Source organism: Phyllobates terribilis, unplaced genomic scaffold, assembly GCF_046119375.1.
Source record: "Phyllobates terribilis strain yellow unplaced genomic scaffold, ASM4611937v1 Scaffold_63__1_contigs__length_7903474, whole genome shotgun sequence".
Taxonomy (NCBI): domain Eukaryota; kingdom Metazoa; phylum Chordata; class Amphibia; order Anura; family Dendrobatidae; genus Phyllobates; species Phyllobates terribilis.
This window is the reverse complement of record NW_027362823.1, coordinates 2780709-2801490: the sequence shown is the minus strand read 5'-3', so window position 1 is coordinate 2801490 and position 20782 is coordinate 2780709. Positions and strand designations below refer to the sequence as shown.

Here is a 20782-nt window from a genome sequence, read left to right as displayed (position 1 = left end):
CCCTCCCTCAACCTTCGTAATCGGTAAGAGCAGAGGCTACTTATTTTATCCTGGAATGCCAGTATGTTGCAGGAACTGTGGACAAATGGGTCATACCCAAACGTCCTGCACGGGCAGGAAAGTAGACCGCTGCAATAATTGCAGCTGTTACGGACATTTAATGAAGGACTGTCCCGCTGGGAGGAAATGTAATCTCTGCGGTGAGGCGGGGCACATGTTCCGAGGATGCCCCAACAGGACCAGGACCAGGACCTACGCAGAAGCTGCATCTTCTGAAGCTGAGCCGATGCGCCCACCGGTCTTCACTGGCAGGCCGGCGTCGGAGGGCGGTTCGAAGGGCGAGAAGGCTGGGATGGAGCAGGGAGTCGGAGGCCCCTCTGGGGCGGCACCTGCATCGAAGTCCCTTAACGATGGGCGGACCTCGCATGGACCGGAGCGGGGGGGTCCTCCTTCTGGGAGGGTATCCTCCGTATCGATGGTTCCCGATACCGATCCTGTTGGGCTGGAGGGTGGTGCCCCTGTGCGGTTGGCTACAGGGGACCACGCAGCGATGGCCTCAGGATCTTCCAGGGCGATTAGCCAGCCACATGAGGGGGCTTTGCTTCTAGGTGGCGAACATCAGGAAATCTGTGTTGCTGATCTTGTCCTGATGGACCAGTCTCCCCCCCTGGAGGAGGTGGAGGAAGAGGAGGACTGCACCAGTGACCTAGTGGAGTCTGCCCCGAAAAAGAGACGGAATGTCGAATCCCCAGCGTCTCCTGGAATGTGGCTGGGAACCGTGACCTACGAGGGGGCAACCGCCGGCTCACAGAATATCGAGTCGTTTGGGTCTTCTAGCCCGGATGTCCTGGAGCAATTTGATATACAGGGCTTTGAGTCAGGTGTCCTCATGGAAGATCCACCACCCTGACCTATGAATGCCCACAATAAGACTTGTCTCACTGAATGTGAGGTCATTAAAGAGCCCAGTTCGTAGGGCTGCTCTATTCAAGTATTTAGAAACCACTGACTTTGACATATGTTTATTACAGGAATGCGGGATACAACATGCACTAAATTATAATGATATCAAGACAGATTGGAGACTGGGGCCCTCCATCTGGTCTGGCTCCAATGACAACAAGTCAGCGGGGGTGGGCTTCCTCTGTCGTGGGAGAAATATTACTATAAATGCTGTCACAGAAATAGTACCAGGCAGAGTGGTTTTAGTGCATTTTAAATTTAATGGTTTTACCCTACGTGTAATGAATATTTATGCTCCCCCTGATAAGCAAGAGAGAATTAATTTATTTGGGATATTGCCATTGTACTGTACTGGGTCATCTCCCCTGGTCGTAGGGGGTGATTTTAATTGTCTTTGTGCTAGTGAACAACGAGCAGGGGGTGACCCTTTACGCAAATTGGATAAGTCATGTCATCTATTGAAAGATTTTATAACTGATTTTAAATTATGCGATGCGTGGAGGTCACTCCTGCCGACGGACCCTGGTTATACGTGGTCCGGAAGAGGGGTGTCCTCCAGGATCGATTTTATTTTCCTATCAGATGATTTTAACCCTGTAAAATGTGTTTTAACATCAAATATATTTTCTGACCATAAGGGCTTGGAGGTGCATCTAGAATACCGGGATGAACAGAGGGTCAACAGGGGCCTCTGGCGTCTAAGTACTTACCTGCTGGAGGACCCTCTGATTCGACAAGACTTTGGTAAAGCCTATCAAGCCTGGCGGCGACAAAAACCTTCTGATGCCCCTATGGTAACCTGGTGGGAAAATTTGAAAAAAAAAGTCAGAATGTTTTTTATAAAAGCAGGGAGACGTAAAGCTAGAGAGAAAAAAAGATGTTTTAGTGATCTTAACACCAAACTGCAAACACTTTTTAAATTCAAAGAGCTAGGGGTGGAGGTGGGAGATGATATTGCTAGCCTAAAAACTGAAATTCAGAACTGCATAGACACAAAGGGGAAAGAGATTATTTTTAACTCTAGAGTGCAGCACTTGGAGGAGGGGGAGAAGTGCTCTCGCTTCTTCTTCAAAAAAGTCATGGATAAAAGAGAAGTGATCACAAATCTAGAGGGTGAAACATCTATGCAGGGAATGTTGAATGCTACTTTTAACTTTTATAAGCATCTTTTTAGTAAAAAGTGTATAGATGAGTCCTTTTTATCTGATGCTCTTAATGATCTCGATTTTAAGTTAAATTTTACAGACCAGGAGTTTTTAGAACGCGATATTGTTTTAGAGGAATTATTTTATGTTTTTAAAAGTTTCTCTAAGGGTAAAGCACCTGGGTGTGACGGACTACCTGTAGAATTTTACCTTACTTTTTGGGACATTTTAAAAGAGGACCTTTTTATGCTTTTTAAAGAAGTTTTTATTTGTGAACAGTTGCCATTTTCGTGGAGGAGAGGAGTGGTGTCTTTGATATATAAAAAAGGTGACCGCAGTACTCTAGCGAATTGGAGACCCATAACTCTCCTAAATGTTGATTACAAGGTACTTGCTAAGGTGGTTGCAGACCGGCTCAGGAGTGTCATTGCCAAACTAATCCAGCCTGAGCAGGTTTGTAGTGTACCAGGCAGAAGTATTTCAGAGGTTTTAAACGTATTAAGGGATGTAATTTGGTATTCCAGAGACCGGGGTCAAAATGTAGCTCTTTTAGCCCTAGATTTTGAAAAAGCTTTCGATAGAGTCTCTCATAGATTTCTTTTTAGAGTTTTAAAAAGAATGGGTATCCCTAATATGCTTTTAAATTGTATTAAGATTTTATATAAAAATTGTTTTAGTCAAATTTCTCTTAATGGCTTTTTAACAGATGGAGTTCCCCTTGAGTCCGGAGTGAAGCAGGGATGCCCCTTGTCGCCCATCCTGTTCATCTGCGCCATGGAGCCCCTGCTGAGCGCAATAAGGAAAGACAAAGTGATTAGAGGGGTTCCTGTTCCAGGCGGAGGTGGCAGTGATGTGAGAGTCTTTGGCTACATGGATGACGTGACAGTTGTGTGCGTGGACCCTGCTTCCCTCCGGAGGGCGGTGTTGCGCATTGAATTTTTTTCCCAGGCATCCGGGTTTAAACTTAATTTAAATAAATCTGAATGTCTGACTTTGGGATCCTGGGACACCGCCCAACTCCCGCAGCTCACTATAAAACGAGACAATGTAAAAATTCTTGGAGTTGTTTTTAACGAGGAGAATGTGGGAACTCAAAGCTGGGAGAATGTCATAGAAAAAATGTCAAAGAAAATATCATTTTGGGGTTTGAGGTCCCTAACAATGGAGGGGAAAATTTTAATTATAAAATCAGTGTTGTTACCCCTCATACTGTATATAGCTATGGTGTACCCCCCCTCTGATGTTTTAATTAAAAAAATGACTAGGATGATCTTTATGTTTTTATGGAACTCCAAAATGGAAAAATTAAGGCGAGAAATAATGAGGAAGAATAAAATGAACGGCGGAAGGGATGTCCCCGACTTACATATTTATTTGTATTTAAATTATTTCTGCTTTTGTTTCAAACATTTTAATGGTAATAGTGCGCTAAGTTATTTTTTAAAATATACTTGTGGGATGATTTTTAAAAGATGGTTTAAGTTGTCGTTGAATTCCCCTGTTTTACTATGCCCCCCCAAACACCAAGCAATCTTAGAAAAGACTGTTCGATTTTATAGCCTTGGTGATTTTAATATGGACATTTTTAAAGACCGCAAGAAGCTTTTATCTTTTCTGAGGAGGAATGAAGATGTGACCCCCATAGTAAATTTCTCAGAAGAGAGATCGAAGCAAGTTTGGAAGAATGTCTTCGGGAAATTCTTAGCAAATGGACATAAGGACATCGCATGGATGGTGGTCCACCAGTGCCTCCCCACCAGAGAATTTCAACACAGGAGAGGCCTGGTGGCCAGAGCCAAATGCCCCAGAGACTCATGTGTTAATGACGAAACCACCTTGCACCTTATGTGGAATTGCCCATTTGCACAGGAACTTTGGCACAAAGTTGGGATTCTTTTAAAATGGACTTGCGGTTTAAGAGATTTTAACCATGAATATGTTTTATATGGCCTTTTTAAATGTCCGACCCCTCAACAGTATTGTATATGTTGGTGTATGATTAACTGTTTTAAAGACGCCCTTTGGAAGGCACGCAATATTTTACTTTTTAAACGTGATGCTATTTCTGTGAAGGATTGTCTTAAAATTGCTTTTAGCCAGATGTATATTTATTACTTGAGGGATGTCAAATGTATTGGGAGAAGGGATGCCAATCGTATATGGGGTTTTTATGGGTGGAATTCTGTGTTTTAATAATGTACTGTTTGTGTTGTTGTTTTTGATTGTAAACCATCTTTTACGCACTTAATAAATTATGTTGAAACCTGATCTTTCGAAAAGGCGGTTTTGGATGTTGGCCGCCCTAGTAGATTGATACATTATGCACACTGGGGTTTAGGCGCTTGTTAGTACGCCAGGTGGCTAATATAGTCATCTGGTGGAAAGCATGGCCCCCCAGGATCGACGCCATTGGGCCGGGGAAGATCGAAAGCCCGAAGTGTGAAGTGCCCCAGGAGTGGTGACCCTGGGGTGCCTTAACTCACTGGGATTGGGAACCCCACTTGAGTTTATGGCACATTTGCACAAGCACTTCAAATTTTCTTTCTTCGCACACACCCTTATTCCGGGCCTTCTGGCCTTAGGATGGGGAATTTTTCAATTCCCGGTCGAAGGTCCGGGCAGTATTATACTGTGAAACCTTCACTATTTATTTAATTTCTTTGTCACTGTGTGTCCACTTATTCACGTGTGTCACGTCCTACTAGGATTTTGTCGGGATGCGGTTCCCTTACGGGTTCCTCTCTTGGCAGGTCTAGGGGGGGAGTGTGTGGCCATCAGGTTCCGCTCCCCCCTGAACCCCCCTGGCTCTCCTCTTTCGGGAGGAGAGCGTTGTTGGCTCCCCTCTTCCGGGAGGGGAGCACAGTCTTTGGCTCCCAGTGCCTTGCTCGGGTGAGAACTCGGGCAGGTGCTGGGGGTAAGATTGGGTCGCCTCTGGCTTCGGCTGGAGGTGGCTTTTTGTCCCTGTTCCTCGCTGTGGCCTTTTGGCTCGGAGGGACGGGGAATGGTTTGGGGGACCCTTCTCCTTTTGGAGAGGGTTTCAAGAAGACCAGCATCCTAGTGCACTTTTTTTGTGGCACTTGTCACTTTTTTAAGCGCACTCGGGTTTTGTACACGAATTCGGGCTTTCAAAAAAAAAAAAAAAAAAAATCTGTTCTTATCAGTTTAATATCTGATACGTCCCCTATCTGGGGACCATATATTAAATGGATTTTTAGAACAGGGAGATGGAAAAAGAGCTTGCTCTGTCCACTCCACGCATTGACCTGGTATTGCAGTATCTCCAGGACCGGTGCACCCCTTCTTTAATGCAGTTTCTAAAATCAGAAAGAATTGAATTCAATGTTTTTTGTTCATTTTGCTTGTTTCTCGGATTTTGGGATGGACTCTTTGGCTTTGCTTTTCTTCTCCTCATTGGATTTTTCATGTTCAAAGTTGCAGAAGCCAGATTACAAGCTCATTTTGGTTCAACTTCAGCAACTGTGCATTGCATTGCCATGTAATGTGATGCAATGCTATCTTTCTAGCTCTCCCTTTTTACTTCCTTTTGGATAAACAGACATATTAGGCAAGCATTTTGGAGCTTTCACCTAAATAACTACAGGTGGTGAGATAAGCTGCACAATATAATTGACCTTTCAGTATATTGTTGCACACACACCATCTATTTAGCAAATGCCCTTGTTATCAACAGCAGCCTTTTAAACTCACCTGAGCTAACAGGTATGTGCGCTGGTTACTCTGCTGCGCTTAAAATTTCTTTTTTGGTTTGCTACAATGCCTTTTCTGAAACGTTGTCTCCTTCTGCTGGAACACTGACTTCTTTCATTTAATGCCTGCAGACTATAAAAGAGAACCCAACCCAAAAAGTTTGGTTGATTAGTCTGTGGCATTCTGTTAAACTGTTGCTTATAGCGGTCTCTGTGAGCTTCTCAGCGACATTCAGCCAGCCAGGTATCCTGCCTGCAGTAGATGGAATGTGGCAATGGAACGCTGGCTGCGCGTGTCATAATAGGCTCTGAGCCTTTATATACCTGTGCACAGCAGCAGCCACCTTCAGTCTGCTGCTGGACAGCCAGCAGCAGCAGCAGCAGGAGAGGTATGTAATCAGGAGCCCTCCTGCTAAGGGTAGACAGCTGCTCGTTCCACCCCACCCCCCGCCTTAATTGGTTCTCCTCCCTTCCAACGGTGTTGAGGCGGGTGGGAACAGCAGGGGGTGAAGGTGCTGTGTTTAAAGAGGTGGAGTTATGCAGATCTAAAACGCGTGGATTGCAGCAGCAGCAAGCCGAAAAGTGCAGGCATGTAAGGGATCTAGAGGTTGACAACATGTCTTCTTAACGGGAGTCCAGGAGCTCATCTCCACAAATGGACTTTTCAGGATCCTTGGGTGGCTCCGTAGTTTGAAACCAATTCTGGTTATCGCTTCTCGGCCTTTTGGCTAAGATCAAGTGTAGTATCTGTTCTTATCAGTTTAATATCTGATACGTCCCCTATCTGGGGACCATATATTAAATGGATTTTTAGAACAGGGAGATGGAAAAAGAGCTTGCTCTGTCCACTCCACGCATTGACCTGGTATTGCAGTATCTCCAGGACCGGTGCACCCCTTCTTTAATGCAGTTTCTAAAATCAGAAAGAATTGAATTCAATGTTTTTTGTTCATTTTGCTTGTTTGTCGGATTTTGGGATGGACTCTTTGGCTTTGCTTTTCTTCTCCTCATTGGATTTTTCATGTTCAAAGTTGCAGAAGCCAGATTACAAGCTCATTTTGGTTCAACTTCAGCAACTGTGCATTGCATTGCCATGTAATGTGATGCAATGCTATCTTTCTAGCTCTCCCTTTTTACTTCCTTTTGGATAAACAGACATATTAGGCAAGCATTTTGGAGCTTTCACCTAAATAACTACAGGTGGTGAGATAAGCTGCACAATATAATTGACCTTTCAGTATATTGTTGCACACACACCATCTATTTAGCAAATGCCCTTGTTATCAACAGCAGCCTTTTAAACTCACCTGAGCTAACAGGTATGTGCGCTGGTTACTCTGCTGCGCTTAAAATTTCTTTTTTGGTTTGCTACAATGCCTTTTCTGAAACGTTGTCTCCTTCTGCTGGAACACTGACTTCTTTCATTTAATGCCTGCAGACTATAAAAGAGAACCCAACCCAAAAAGTTTGGTTGATTAGTCTGTGGCATTCTGTTAAACTGTTGCTTATGGCGGTCTCTGTGAGCTTCTCAGCGACATTCAGCCAGCCAGGTATCCTGCCTGCAGTAGATGGAATGTGGCAATGGAACGCTGGCTGCGCGTGTCATAATAGGCTCTGAGCCTTTATATACCTGTGCACAGCAGCAGCCACCTTCAGTCTGCTGCTGGACAGCCAGCAGCAGCAGCAGCAGGAGAGGTATGTAATCAGGAGCCCTCCTGCTAAGGGTAGACAGCTGCTCGTTCCACCCCACCCCCCGCCTTAATTGGTTCTCCTCCCTTCCAACGGTGTTGAGGCGGGTGGGAACAGCAGGGGGTGAAGGTGCTGTGTTTAAAGAGGTGGAGTTATGCAGATCTAAAACGCGTGGATTGCAGCAGCAGCAAGCCGAAAAGTGCAGGCATGTAAGGGATCTAGAGGTTGACAACATGTCTTCTTAACGGGAGTCCAGGAGCTCATCTCCACAAATGGACTTTTCAGGATCCTTGGGTGGCTCCGTAGTTTGAAACCAATTCTGGTTATCGCTTCTCGGCCTTTTGGCTAAGATCAAGTGTAGTATCTGTTCTTATCAGTTTAATATCTGATACGTCCCCTATCTGGGGACCATATATTAAATGGATTTTTAGAACAGGGAGATGGAAAAAGAGCTTGCTCTGTCCACTCCACGCATTGACCTGGTATTGCAGTATCTCCAGGACCGGTGCACCCCTTCTTTAATGCAGTTTCTAAAATCAGAAAGAATTGAATTCAATGTTTTTTGTTCATTTTGCTTGTTTGTCGGATTTTGGGATGGACTCTTTGGCTTTGCTTTTCTTCTCCTCATTGGATTTTTCATGTTCAAAGTTGCAGAAGCCAGATTACAAGCTCATTTTGGTTCAACTTCAGCAACTGTGCATTGCATTGCCATGTAATGTGATGCAATGCTATCTTTCTAGCTCTCCCTTTTTACTTCCTTTTGGATAAACAGACATATTAGGCAAGCATTTTGGAGCTTTCACCTAAATAACTACAGGTGGTGAGATAAGCTGCACAATATAATTGACCTTTCAGTATATTGTTGCACACACACCATCTATTTAGCAAATGCCCTTGTTATCAACAGCAGCCTTTTAAACTCACCTGAGCTAACAGGTATGTGCGCTGGTTACTCTGCTGCGCTTAAAATTTCTTTTTTGGTTTGCTACAATGCCTTTTCTGAAACGTTGTCTCCTTCTGCTGGAACACTGACTTCTTTCATTTAATGCCTGCAGACTATAAAAGAGAACCCAACCCAAAAAGTTTGGTTGATTAGTCTGTGGCATTCTGTTAAACTGTTGCTTATGGCGGTCTCTGTGAGCTTCTCAGCGACATTCAGCCAGCCAGGTATCCTGCCTGCAGTAGATGGAATGTGGCAATGGAACGCTGGCTGCGCGTGTCATAATAGGCTCTGAGCCTTTATATACCTGTGCACAGCAGCAGCCACCTTCAGTCTGCTGCTGGACAGCCAGCAGCAGCAGCAGGAGAGGTATGTAATCAGGAGCCCTCCTGCTAAGGGTAGACAGCTGCTCGTTCCACCCCACCCCCCGCCTTAATTGGTTCTCCTCCCTTCCAACGGTGTTGAGGCGGGTGGGAACAGCAGGGGGTGAAGGTGCTGTGTTTAAAGAGGTGGAGTTATGCAGATCTAAAACGCGTGGATTGCAGCAGCAGCAAGCCGAAAAGTGCAGGCATGTAAGGGATCTAGAGGTTGACAACATGTCTTCTTAACGGGAGTCCAGGAGCTCATCTCCACAAATGGACTTTTCAGGATCCTTGGGTGGCTCCGTAGTTTGAAACCAATTCTGGTTATCGCTTCTCGGCCTTTTGGCTAAGATCAAGTGTAGTATCTGTTCTTATCAGTTTAATATCTGATACGTCCCCTATCTGGGGACCATATATTAAATGGATTTTTAGAACAGGGAGATGGAAAAAGAGCTTGCTCTGTCCACTCCACGCATTGACCTGGTATTGCAGTATCTCCAGGACCGGTGCACCCCTTCTTTAATGCAGTTTCTAAAATCAGAAAGAATTGAATTCAATGTTTTTTGTTCATTTTGCTTGTTTGTCGGATTTTGGGATGGACTCTTTGGCTTTGCTTTTCTTCTCCTCATTGGATTTTTCATGTTCAAAGTTGCAGAAGCCAGATTACAAGCTCATTTTGGTTCAACTTCAGCAACTGTGCATTGCATTGCCATGTAATGTGATGCAATGCTATCTTTCTAGCTCTCCCTTTTTACTTCCTTTTGGATAAACAGACATATTAGGCAAGCATTTTGGAGCTTTCACCTAAATAACTACAGGTGGTGAGATAAGCTGCACAATATAATTGACCTTTCAGTATATTGTTGCACACACACCATCTATTTAGCAAATGCCCTTGTTATCAACAGCAGCCTTTTAAACTCACCTGAGCTAACAGGTATGTGCGCTGGTTACTCTGCTGCGCTTAAAATTTCTTTTTTGGTTTGCTACAATGCCTTTTCTGAAACGTTGTCTCCTTCTGCTGGAACACTGACTTCTTTCATTTAATGCCTGCAGACTATAAAAGAGAACCCAACCCAAAAAGTTTGGTTGATTAGTCTGTGGCATTCTGTTAAACTGTTGCTTATGGCGGTCTCTGTGAGCTTCTCAGCGACATTCAGCCAGCCAGGTATCCTGCCTGCAGTAGATGGAATGTGGCAATGGAACGCTGGCTGCGCGTGTCATAATAGGCTCTGAGCCTTTATATACCTGTGCACAGCAGCAGCCACCTTCAGTCTGCTGCTGGACAGCCAGCAGCAGCAGCAGCAGGAGAGGTATGTAATCAGGAGCCCTCCTGCTAAGGGTAGACAGCTGCTCGTTCCACCCCACCCCCCGCCTTAATTGGTTCTCCTCCCTTCCAACGGTGTTGAGGCGGGTGGGAACAGCAGGGGGTGAAGGTGCTGTGTTTAAAGAGGTGGAGTTATGCAGATCTAAAACGCGTGGATTGCAGCAGCAGCAAGCCGAAAAGTGCAGGCATGTAAGGGATCTAGAGGTTGACAACATGTCTTCTTAACGGGAGTCCAGGAGCTCATCTCCACAAATGGACTTTTCAGGATCCTTGGGTGGCTCCGTAGTTTGAAACCAATTCTGGTTATCGCTTCTCGGCCTTTTGGCTAAGATCAAGTGTAGTATCTGTTCTTATCAGTTTAATATCTGATACGTCCCCTATCTGGGGACCATATATTAAATGGATTTTTAGAACAGGGAGATGGAAAAAGAGCTTGCTCTGTCCACTCCACGCATTGACCTGGTATTGCAGTATCTCCAGGACCGGTGCACCCCTTCTTTAATGCAGTTTCTAAAATCAGAAAGAATTGAATTCAATGTTTTTTGTTCATTTTGCTTGTTTGTCGGATTTTGGGATGGACTCTTTGGCTTTGCTTTTCTTCTCCTCATTGGATTTTTCATGTTCAAAGTTGCAGAAGCCAGATTACAAGCTCATTTTGGTTCAACTTCAGCAACTGTGCATTGCATTGCCATGTAATGTGATGCAATGCTATCTTTCTAGCTCTCCCTTTTTACTTCCTTTTGGATAAACAGACATATTAGGCAAGCATTTTGGAGCTTTCACCTAAATAACTACAGGTGGTGAGATAAGCTGCACAATATAATTGACCTTTCAGTATATTGTTGCACACACACCATCTATTTAGCAAATGCCCTTGTTATCAACAGCAGCCTTTTAAACTCACCTGAGCTAACAGGTATGTGCGCTGGTTACTCTGCTGCGCTTAAAATTTCTTTTTTGGTTTGCTACAATGCCTTTTCTGAAACGTTGTCTCCTTCTGCTGGAACACTGACTTCTTTCATTTAATGCCTGCAGACTATAAAAGAGAACCCAACCCAAAAAGTTTGGTTGATTAGTCTGTGGCATTCTGTTAAACTGTTGCTTATGGCGGTCTCTGTGAGCTTCTCAGCGACATTCAGCCAGCCAGGTATCCTGCCTGCAGTAGATGGAATGTGGCAATGGAACGCTGGCTGCGCGTGTCATAATAGGCTCTGAGCCTTTATATACCTGTGCACAGCAGCAGCCACCTTCAGTCTGCTGCTGGACAGCCAGCAGCAGCAGCAGCAGGAGAGGTATGTAATCAGGAGCCCTCCTGCTAAGGGTAGACAGCTGCTCGTTCCACCCCACCCCCCGCCTTAATTGGTTCTCCTCCCTTCCAACGGTGTTGAGGCGGGTGGGAACAGCAGGGGGTGAAGGTGCTGTGTTTAAAGAGGTGGAGTTATGCAGATCTAAAACGCGTGGATTGCAGCAGCAGCAAGCCGAAAAGTGCAGGCATGTAAGGGATCTAGAGGTTGACAACATGTCTTCTTAACGGGAGTCCAGGAGCTCATCTCCACAAATGGACTTTTCAGGATCCTTGGGTGGCTCCGTAGTTTGAAACCAATTCTGGTTATCGCTTCTCGGCCTTTTGGCTAAGATCAAGTGTAGTATCTGTTCTTATCAGTTTAATATCTGATACGTCCCCTATCTGGGGACCATATATTAAATGGATTTTTAGAACAGGGAGATGGAAAAAGAGCTTGCTCTGTCCACTCCACGCATTGACCTGGTATTGCAGTATCTCCAGGACCGGTGCACCCCTTCTTTAATGCAGTTTCTAAAATCAGAAAGAATTGAATTCAATGTTTTTTGTTCATTTTGCTTGTTTGTCGGATTTTGGGATGGACTCTTTGGCTTTGCTTTTCTTCTCCTCATTGGATTTTTCATGTTCAAAGTTGCAGAAGCCAGATTACAAGCTCATTTTGGTTCAACTTCAGCAACTGTGCATTGCATTGCCATGTAATGTGATGCAATGCTATCTTTCTAGCTCTCCCTTTTTACTTCCTTTTGGATAAACAGACATATTAGGCAAGCATTTTGGAGCTTTCACCTAAATAACTACAGGTGGTGAGATAAGCTGCACAATATAATTGACCTTTCAGTATATTGTTGCACACACACCATCTATTTAGCAAATGCCCTTGTTATCAACAGCAGCCTTTTAAACTCACCTGAGCTAACAGGTATGTGCGCTGGTTACTCTGCTGCGCTTAAAATTTCTTTTTTGGTTTGCTACAATGCCTTTTCTGAAACGTTGTCTCCTTCTGCTGGAACACTGACTTCTTTCATTTAATGCCTGCAGACTATAAAAGAGAACCCAACCCAAAAAGTTTGGTTGATTAGTCTGTGGCATTCTGTTAAACTGTTGCTTATGGCGGTCTCTGTGAGCTTCTCAGCGACATTCAGCCAGCCAGGTATCCTGCCTGCAGTAGATGGAATGTGGCAATGGAACGCTGGCTGCGCGTGTCATAATAGGCTCTGAGCCTTTATATACCTGTGCACAGCAGCAGCCACCTTCAGTCTGCTGCTGGACAGCCAGCAGCAGCAGCAGCAGGAGAGGTATGTAATCAGGAGCCCTCCTGCTAAGGGTAGACAGCTGCTCGTTCCACCCCACCCCCCGCCTTAATTGGTTCTCCTCCCTTCCAACGGTGTTGAGGCGGGTGGGAACAGCAGGGGGTGAAGGTGCTGTGTTTAAAGAGGTGGAGTTATGCAGATCTAAAACGCGTGGATTGCAGCAGCAGCAAGCCGAAAAGTGCAGGCATGTAAGGGATCTAGAGGTTGACAACATGTCTTCTTAACGGGAGTCCAGGAGCTCATCTCCACAAATGGACTTTTCAGGATCCTTGGGTGGCTCCGTAGTTTGAAACCAATTCTGGTTATCGCTTCTCGGCCTTTTGGCTAAGATCAAGTGTAGTATCTGTTCTTATCAGTTTAATATCTGATACGTCCCCTATCTGGGGACCATATATTAAATGGATTTTTAGAACAGGGAGATGGAAAAAGAGCTTGCTCTGTCCACTCCACGCATTGACCTGGTATTGCAGTATCTCCAGGACCGGTGCACCCCTTCTTTAATGCAGTTTCTAAAATCAGAAAGAATTGAATTCAATGTTTTTTGTTCATTTTGCTTGTTTGTCGGATTTTGGGATGGACTCTTTGGCTTTGCTTTTCTTCTCCTCATTGGATTTTTCATGTTCAAAGTTGCAGAAGCCAGATTACAAGCTCATTTTGGTTCAACTTCAGCAACTGTGCATTGCATTGCCATGTAATGTGATGCAATGCTATCTTTCTAGCTCTCCCTTTTTACTTCCTTTTGGATAAACAGACATATTATGCAAGCATTTTGGAGCTTTCACCTAAATAACTACAGGTGGTGAGATAAGCTGCACAATATAATTGACCTTTCAGTATATTGTTGCACACACACCATCTATTTAGCAAATGCCCTTGTTATCAACAGCAGCCTTTTAAACTCACCTGAGCTAACAGGTATGTGCGCTGGTTACTCTGCTGCGCTTAAAATTTCTTTTTTGGTTTGCTACAATGCCTTTTCTGAAACGTTGTCTCCTTCTGCTGGAACACTGACTTCTTTCATTTAATGCCTGCAGACTATAAAAGAGAACCCAACCCAAAAAGTTTGGTTGATTAGTCTGTGGCATTCTGTTAAACTGTTGCTTATGGCGGTCTCTGTGAGCTTCTCAGCGACATTCAGCCAGCCAGGTATCCTGCCTGCAGTAGATGGAATGTGGCAATGGAACGCTGGCTGCGCGTGTCATAATAGGCTCTGAGCCTTTATATACCTGTGCACAGCAGCAGCCACCTTCAGTCTGCTGCTGGACAGCCAGCAGCAGCAGCAGCAGGAGAGGTATGTAATCAGGAGCCCTCCTGCTAAGGGTAGACAGCTGCTCGTTCCACCCCACCCCCCGCCTTAATTGGTTCTCCTCCCTTCCAACGGTGTTGAGGCGGGTGGGAACAGCAGGGGGTGAAGGTGCTGTGTTTAAAGAGGTGGAGTTATGCAGATCTAAAACGCGTGGATTGCAGCAGCAGCAAGCCGAAAAGTGCAGGCATGTAAGGGATCTAGAGGTTGACAACATGTCTTCTTAACGGGAGTCCAGGAGCTCATCTCCACAAATGGACTTTTCAGGATCCTTGGGTGGCTCCGTAGTTTGAAACCAATTCTGGTTATCGCTTCTCGGCCTTTTGGCTAAGATCAAGTGTAGTATCTGTTCTTATCAGTTTAATATCTGATACGTCCCCTATCTGGGGACCATATATTAAATGGATTTTTAGAACAGGGAGATGGAAAAAGAGCTTGCTCTGTCCACTCCACGCATTGACCTGGTATTGCAGTATCTCCAGGACCGGTGCACCCCTTCTTTAATGCAGTTTCTAAAATCAGAAAGAATTGAATTCAATGTTTTTTGTTCATTTTGCTTGTTTGTCGGATTTTGGGATGGACTCTTTGGCTTTGCTTTTCTTCTCCTCATTGGATTTTTCATGTTCAAAGTTGCAGAAGCCAGATTACAAGCTCATTTTGGTTCAACTTCAGCAACTGTGCATTGCATTGCCATGTAATGTGATGCAATGCTATCTTTCTAGCTCTCCCTTTTTACTTCCTTTTGGATAAACAGACATATTAGGCAAGCATTTTGGAGCTTTCACCTAAATAACTACAGGTGGTGAGATAAGCTGCACAATATAATTGACCTTTCAGTATATTGTTGCACACACACCATCTATTTAGCAAATGCCCTTGTTATCAACAGCAGCCTTTTAAACTCACCTGAGCTAACAGGTATGTGCGCTGGTTACTCTGCTGCGCTTAAAATTTCTTTTTTGGTTTGCTACAATGCCTTTTCTGAAACGTTGTCTCCTTCTGCTGGAACACTGACTTCTTTCATTTAATGCCTGCAGACTATAAAAGAGAACCCAACCCAAAAAGTTTGGTTGATTAGTCTGTGGCATTCTGTTAAACTGTTGCTTATGGCGGTCTCTGTGAGCTTCTCAGCGACATTCAGCCAGCCAGGTATCCTGCCTGCAGTAGATGGAATGTGGCAATGGAACGCTGGCTGCGCGTGTCATAATAGGCTCTGAGCCTTTATATACCTGTGCACAGCAGCAGCCACCTTCAGTCTGCTGCTGGACAGCCAGCAGCAGCAGCAGCAGGAGAGGTATGTAATCAGGAGCCCTCCTGCTAAGGGTAGACAGCTGCTCGTTCCACCCCACCCCCCGCCTTAATTGGTTCTCCTCCCTTCCAACGGTGTTGAGGCGGGTGGGAACAGCAGGGGGTGAAGGTGCTGTGTTTAAAGAGGTGGAGTTATGCAGATCTAAAACGCGTGGATTGCAGCAGCAGCAAGCCGAAAAGTGCAGGCATGTAAGGGATCTAGAGGTTGACAACATGTCTTCTTAACGGGAGTCCAGGAGCTCATCTCCACAAATGGACTTTTCAGGATCCTTGGGTGGCTCCGTAGTTTGAAACCAATTCTGGTTATCGCTTCTCGGCCTTTTGGCTAAGATCAAGTGTAGTATCTGTTCTTATCAGTTTAATATCTGATACGTCCCCTATCTGGGGACCATATATTAAATGGATTTTTAGAACAGGGAGATGGAAAAAGAGCTTGCTCTGTCCACTCCACGCATTGACCTGGTATTGCAGTATCTCCAGGACCGGTGCACCCCTTCTTTAATGCAGTTTCTAAAATCAGAAAGAATTGAATTCAATGTTTTTTGTTCATTTTGCTTGTTTGTCGGATTTTGGGATGGACTCTTTGGCTTTGCTTTTCTTCTCCTCATTGGATTTTTCATGTTCAAAGTTGCAGAAGCCAGATTACAAGCTCATTTTGGTTCAACTTCAGCAACTGTGCATTGCATTGCCATGTAATGTGATGCAATGCTATCTTTCTAGCTCTCCCTTTTTACTTCCTTTTGGATAAACAGACATATTAGGCAAGCATTTTGGAGCTTTCACCTAAATAACTACAGGTGGTGAGATAAGCTGCACAATATAATTGACCTTTCAGTATATTGTTGCACACACACCATCTATTTAGCAAATGCCCTTGTTATCAACAGCAGCCTTTTAAACTCACCTGAGCTAACAGGTATGTGCGCTGGTTACTCTGCTGCGCTTAAAATTTCTTTTTTGGTTTGCTACAATGCCTTTTCTGAAACGTTGTCTCCTTCTGCTGGAACACTGACTTCTTTCATTTAATGCCTGCAGACTATAAAAGAGAACCCAACCCAAAAAGTTTGGTTGATTAGTCTGTGGCATTCTGTTAAACTGTTGCTTATGGCGGTCTCTGTGAGCTTCTCAGCGACATTCAGCCAGCCAGGTATCCTGCCTGCAGTAGATGGAATGTGGCAATGGAACGCTGGCTGCGCGTGTCATAATAGGCTCTGAGCCTTTATATACCTGTGCACAGCAGCAGCCACCTTCAGTCTGCTGCTGGACAGCCAGCAGCAGCAGCAGCAGGAGAGGTATGTAATCAGGAGCCCTCCTGCTAAGGGTAGACAGCTGCTCGTTCCACCCCACCCCCCGCCTTAATTGGTTCTCCTCCCTTCCAACGGTGTTGAGGCGGGTGGGAACAGCAGGGGGTGAAGGTGCTGTGTTTAAAGAGGTGGAGTTATGCAGATCTAAAACGCGTGGATTGCAGCAGCAGCAAGCCGAAAAGTGCAGGCATGTAAGGGATCTAGAGGTTGACAACATGTCTTCTTAACGGGAGTCCAGGAGCTCATCTCCACAAATGGACTTTTCAGGATCCTTGGGTGGCTCCGTAGTTTGAAACCAATTCTGGTTATCGCTTCTCGGCCTTTTGGCTAAGATCAAGTGTAGTATCTGTTCTTATCAGTTTAATATCTGATACGTCCCCTATCTGGGGACCATATATTAAATGGATTTTTAGAACAGGGAAATGGAAAAAGAGCTTGCTCTGTCCACTCCACGCATTGACCTGGTATTGCAGTATCTCCAGGACCGGTGCACCCCTTCTTTAATGCAGTTTCTAAAATCAGAAAGAATTGAATTCAATGTTTTTTGTTCATTTTGCTTGTTTGTCGGATTTTGGGATGGACTCTTTGGCTTTGCTTTTCTTCTCCTCATTGGGTTTTTCATGTTCAAAGTTGCAGAAGCCAGATTACAAGCTCATTTTGGTTCAACTTCAGCAACTGTGCATTGCATTGCCATGTAATGTGATGCAATGCTATCTTTCTAGCTCTCCCTTTTTACTTCCTTTTGGATAAACAGACATATTAGGCAAGCATTTTGGAGCTTTCACCTAAATAACTACAGGTGGTGAGATAAGCTGCACAATATAATTGACCTTTCAGTATATTGTTGCACACACACCATCTATTTAGCAAATGCCCTTGTTATCAACAGCAGCCTTTTAAACTCACCTGAGCTAACAGGTATGTGCGCTGGTTACTCTGCTGCGCTTAAAATTTCTTTTTTGGTTTGCTACAATGCCTTTTCTGAAACGTTGTCTCCTTCTGCTGGAACACTGACTTCTTTCATTTAATGCCTGCAGACTATAAAAGAGAACCCAACCCAAAAAGTTTGGTTGATTAGTCTGTGGCATTCTGTTAAACTGTTGCTTATGGCGGTCTCTGTGAGCTTCTCAGCGACATTCAGCCAGCCAGGTATCCTGCCTGCAGTAGATGGAATGTGGCAATGGAACGCTGGCTGCGCGTGTCATAATAGGCTCTGAGCCTTTATATACCTGTGCACAGCAGCAGCCACCTTCAGTCTGCTGCTGGACAGCCAGCAGCAGCAGCAGCAGGAGAGGTATGTAATCAGGAGCCCTCCTGCTAAGGGTAGACAGCTGCTCGTTCCACCCCACCCCCCGCCTTAATTGGTTCTCCTCCCTTCCAACGGTGTTGAGGCGGGTGGGAACAGCAGGGGGTGAAGGTGCTGTGTTTAAAGAGGTGGAGTTATGCAGATCTAAAACGCGTGGATTGCAGCAGCAGCAAGCCGAAAAGTGCAGGCATGTAAGGGATCTAGAGGTTGACAACATGTCTTCTTAACGGGAGTCCAGGAGCTCATCTCCACAAATGGACTTTTCAGGATCCTTGGGTGGCTCCGTAGTTTGAAACCAATTCTGGTTATCGCTTCTCGGCCTTTTGGCTAAGATCAAGTGTAGTATCTGTTCTTATCGCTTCTCGGCCTTTTGGCTAAGATCAAGTGTAGTATCTTTCGAAAAGGCGGTTTTGGATGTTGGCCGCCCTAGTAGATTGATACATTATGCACACTGGGGTTTAGGCGCTTGTTAGTACGCCAGGTGGCTAATATAGTCATCTGGTGGAAAGCATGGCCCCCCAGGATCGACGCCATTGGGCCGGGGAAGATCGAAAGCCCGAAGTGTGAAGTGCCCCAGGAGTGGTGACCCTGGGGTGCCTTAACTCACTGGGATTGGGAACCCCACTTGAGTTTATGGCACATTTGCACAAGCACTTCAAATTTTCTTTCTTCGCACACACCCTTATTCCGGGCCTTCTGGCCTTAGGATGGGGAATTTTTCAATTCCCGGTCGAAGGTCCGGGCAGTATTATACTGTGAAACCTTCACTATTTATTTAATTTCTTTGTCACTGTGTGTCCACTTATTCACGTGTGTCACGTCCTACTAGGATTTTGTCGGGATGCGGTTCCCTTACGGGTTCCTCTCTTGGCAGGTCTAGGGGGGGAGTGTGTGGCCATCAGGTTCCGCTCCCCCCTGAACCCCCCTGGCTCTCCTCTTTTGGGAGGAGAGCGTTGTTGGCTCCCCTCTTCCGGGAGGGGAGCACAGTCTTTGGCTCCCAGTGCCTTGCTCGGGTGAGAACTCGGGCAGGTGCTGGGGGTAAGATTGGGTCGCCTCTGGCTTCGGCTGGAGGTGGCTTTTTGTCCCTGTTCCTCGCTGTGGCCTTTTGGCTCGGAGGGACGGGGAATGGTTTGGGGGACCCTTCTCCTTTTGGAGAGGGTTTCAAGAAGACCAGCATCCTAGTGCACTTTTTTTGTGGCACTTGTCACTTTTTTAAGCGCACTCGCGTTTTGTACACGAATTCGGGCTTTCGATAAAAAAAAAAAAAAAATCTGTTCTTATCAGTTTAATATCTGATACGTCCCCTATCTGGGGACCATATATTAAATGGATTTTTAGAACAGGGAGATGGAAAAAGAGCTTGCTCTGTCCACTCCACGCATTGACCTGGTATTGCAGTATCTCCAGGACCGGTGCACCCCTTCTTTAATGCAGTTTCTAAAATCAGAAAGAATTGAATTCAATGTTTTTTGTTCATTTTGCTTGTTTGTCGGATTTTGGGATGGACTCTTTGGCTTTGCTTTTCTTCTCCTCATTGGATTTTTCATGTTCAAAGTTGCAGAAGCCAGATTACAAGCTCATTTTGGTTCAACTTCAGCAACTGTGCATTGCATTGCCATGTAATGTGATGCAATGCTATCTTTCTAGCTCTCCCTTTTTACTTCCTTTTGGATAAACAGACATATTAGGCAAGCATTTTGGAGCTTTCACCTAAATAACTACAGGTGGTGAGATAAGCTGCACAATATAATTGACCTTTCAGTATATTGTTGCACACACACCATCTATTTAGCAAATGCCCTTGTTATCAACAGCAGCCTTTTAAACTCACCTGAGCTAACAGGTATGTGCGCTGGTTACTCTGCTGCGCTTAAAATTTCTTTTTTGGTTTGCAACAATGCCTTTTCTGAAACGTTGTCTCCTTCTGCTGGAACACTGACTTCTTTCATTTAATGCCTGCAGACTATAAAAGAGAACCCAACCCAAAAAGTTTGGTTGATTAGTCTGTGGCATTCTGTTAAACTGTTGCTTATGGCGGTCTCTGTGAGCTTCTCAGCGACATTCAGCCAGCCAGGTATCCTGCCTGCAGTAGATGGAATGTGGCAATGGAACGCTGGCTGCGCGTGTCATAATAGGCTCTGAGCCTTTATATACCTGTGCACAGCAGCAGCCACCTTCAGTCTGCTGCTGGACAGCCAGCAGCAGCAGCAGGAGAGGTATGTAATCAGGAGCCCTCCTGCTAAGGGTAGACAGCTGCTCGTTCCACCCCACCCCCCGCCTTAATTGGTTCTCCTCCCTTCCAACGGTGTTGAGGCGGGTGGGAACAGCAGGGGGTGAAGGTGCTGTGTTTAAAGAGGTGGAGTTATGCAGATCTAAAACGCGTGGATTGCAGCAGCAGCAAGCCGAAAAGTGCAGGCATGTAAGGGATCTAGAGGTTGACAACATGTCTTCTTAACGGGAGTCCAGGAGCTCATCTCCACAAATGGACTTTTCAGGATCCTTGGGTGGCTCCGTAGTTTGAAACCAATTCTGGTTATCGCTTCTCGGCCTTTTGGCTAAGATCAAGTGTAGTATCTGTTCTTATCAGTTTAATATCTGATATGTCCCCTATCTGGGGACCATATATTAAATGGATTTTTAGAACAGGGAGATGGAAAAAGAGCTTGCTCTGTCCACTCCACGCATTGACCTGGTATTGCAGTATCTCCAGGACCGGTGCACCCCTTCTTTAATGCAGTTTCTAAAATCAGAAAGAATTGAATTCAATGTTTTTTGTTCATTTTGCTTGTTTGTCGGATTTTGGGATGGACTCTTT

At 45.1% G+C, this 20782-nt stretch overlaps 12 non-coding genes and 1 pseudogene across 12 annotated transcripts; all 13 read left to right on the top strand.

Moving 5' to 3' along the window:
* The first annotated feature begins 5224 nt into the window (after positions 1-5224).
* LOC141192560 (U2 spliceosomal RNA) lies at positions 5225-5408 on the top strand. The gene has a single exon (XR_012265932.1). It is a non-coding gene; the product is annotated as a U2 spliceosomal RNA (small nuclear RNA).
* A 1115-nt stretch (positions 5409-6523) lies between these two features.
* Positions 6524-6714, top strand: LOC141192553 (U2 spliceosomal RNA). Its single transcript, XR_012265925.1, has one exon. It is a non-coding gene; the product is annotated as a U2 spliceosomal RNA (small nuclear RNA).
* A 1115-nt stretch (positions 6715-7829) lies between these two features.
* LOC141192540 (U2 spliceosomal RNA) lies at positions 7830-8020 on the top strand. The gene has a single exon (XR_012265914.1). It is a non-coding gene; the product is annotated as a U2 spliceosomal RNA (small nuclear RNA).
* Positions 8021-9132: 1112 nt separating this feature from the next.
* On the top strand, positions 9133-9323 carry LOC141192529 (U2 spliceosomal RNA). The gene has a single exon (XR_012265908.1). It is a non-coding gene; the product is annotated as a U2 spliceosomal RNA (small nuclear RNA).
* Positions 9324-10438: 1115 nt separating this feature from the next.
* Positions 10439-10629, top strand: LOC141192517 (U2 spliceosomal RNA). Its single transcript, XR_012265899.1, has one exon. It is a non-coding gene; the product is annotated as a U2 spliceosomal RNA (small nuclear RNA).
* A 1115-nt stretch (positions 10630-11744) lies between these two features.
* LOC141193150 (U2 spliceosomal RNA) lies at positions 11745-11935 on the top strand. The gene has a single exon (XR_012266444.1). It is a non-coding gene; the product is annotated as a U2 spliceosomal RNA (small nuclear RNA).
* A 1115-nt stretch (positions 11936-13050) lies between these two features.
* On the top strand, positions 13051-13241 carry LOC141193139 (U2 spliceosomal RNA). Its single transcript, XR_012266434.1, has one exon. It is a non-coding gene; the product is annotated as a U2 spliceosomal RNA (small nuclear RNA).
* Positions 13242-14356: 1115 nt separating this feature from the next.
* On the top strand, positions 14357-14547 carry LOC141193128 (U2 spliceosomal RNA). Its single transcript, XR_012266424.1, has one exon. It is a non-coding gene; the product is annotated as a U2 spliceosomal RNA (small nuclear RNA).
* Positions 14548-15662: 1115 nt separating this feature from the next.
* LOC141193117 (U2 spliceosomal RNA) lies at positions 15663-15853 on the top strand. Its single transcript, XR_012266414.1, has one exon. It is a non-coding gene; the product is annotated as a U2 spliceosomal RNA (small nuclear RNA).
* A 1115-nt stretch (positions 15854-16968) lies between these two features.
* Positions 16969-17159, top strand: LOC141193083 (U2 spliceosomal RNA). The gene has a single exon (XR_012266380.1). It is a non-coding gene; the product is annotated as a U2 spliceosomal RNA (small nuclear RNA).
* Positions 17160-18274: 1115 nt separating this feature from the next.
* Positions 18275-18365, top strand: LOC141192605 (U2 spliceosomal RNA; annotated as a pseudogene).
* An 842-nt stretch (positions 18366-19207) lies between these two features.
* Positions 19208-19390, top strand: LOC141192554 (U2 spliceosomal RNA). The gene has a single exon (XR_012265926.1). It is a non-coding gene; the product is annotated as a U2 spliceosomal RNA (small nuclear RNA).
* A 1112-nt stretch (positions 19391-20502) lies between these two features.
* Positions 20503-20693, top strand: LOC141192571 (U2 spliceosomal RNA). The gene has a single exon (XR_012265939.1). It is a non-coding gene; the product is annotated as a U2 spliceosomal RNA (small nuclear RNA).
* Positions 20694-20782: the final 89 nt, after the last annotated feature.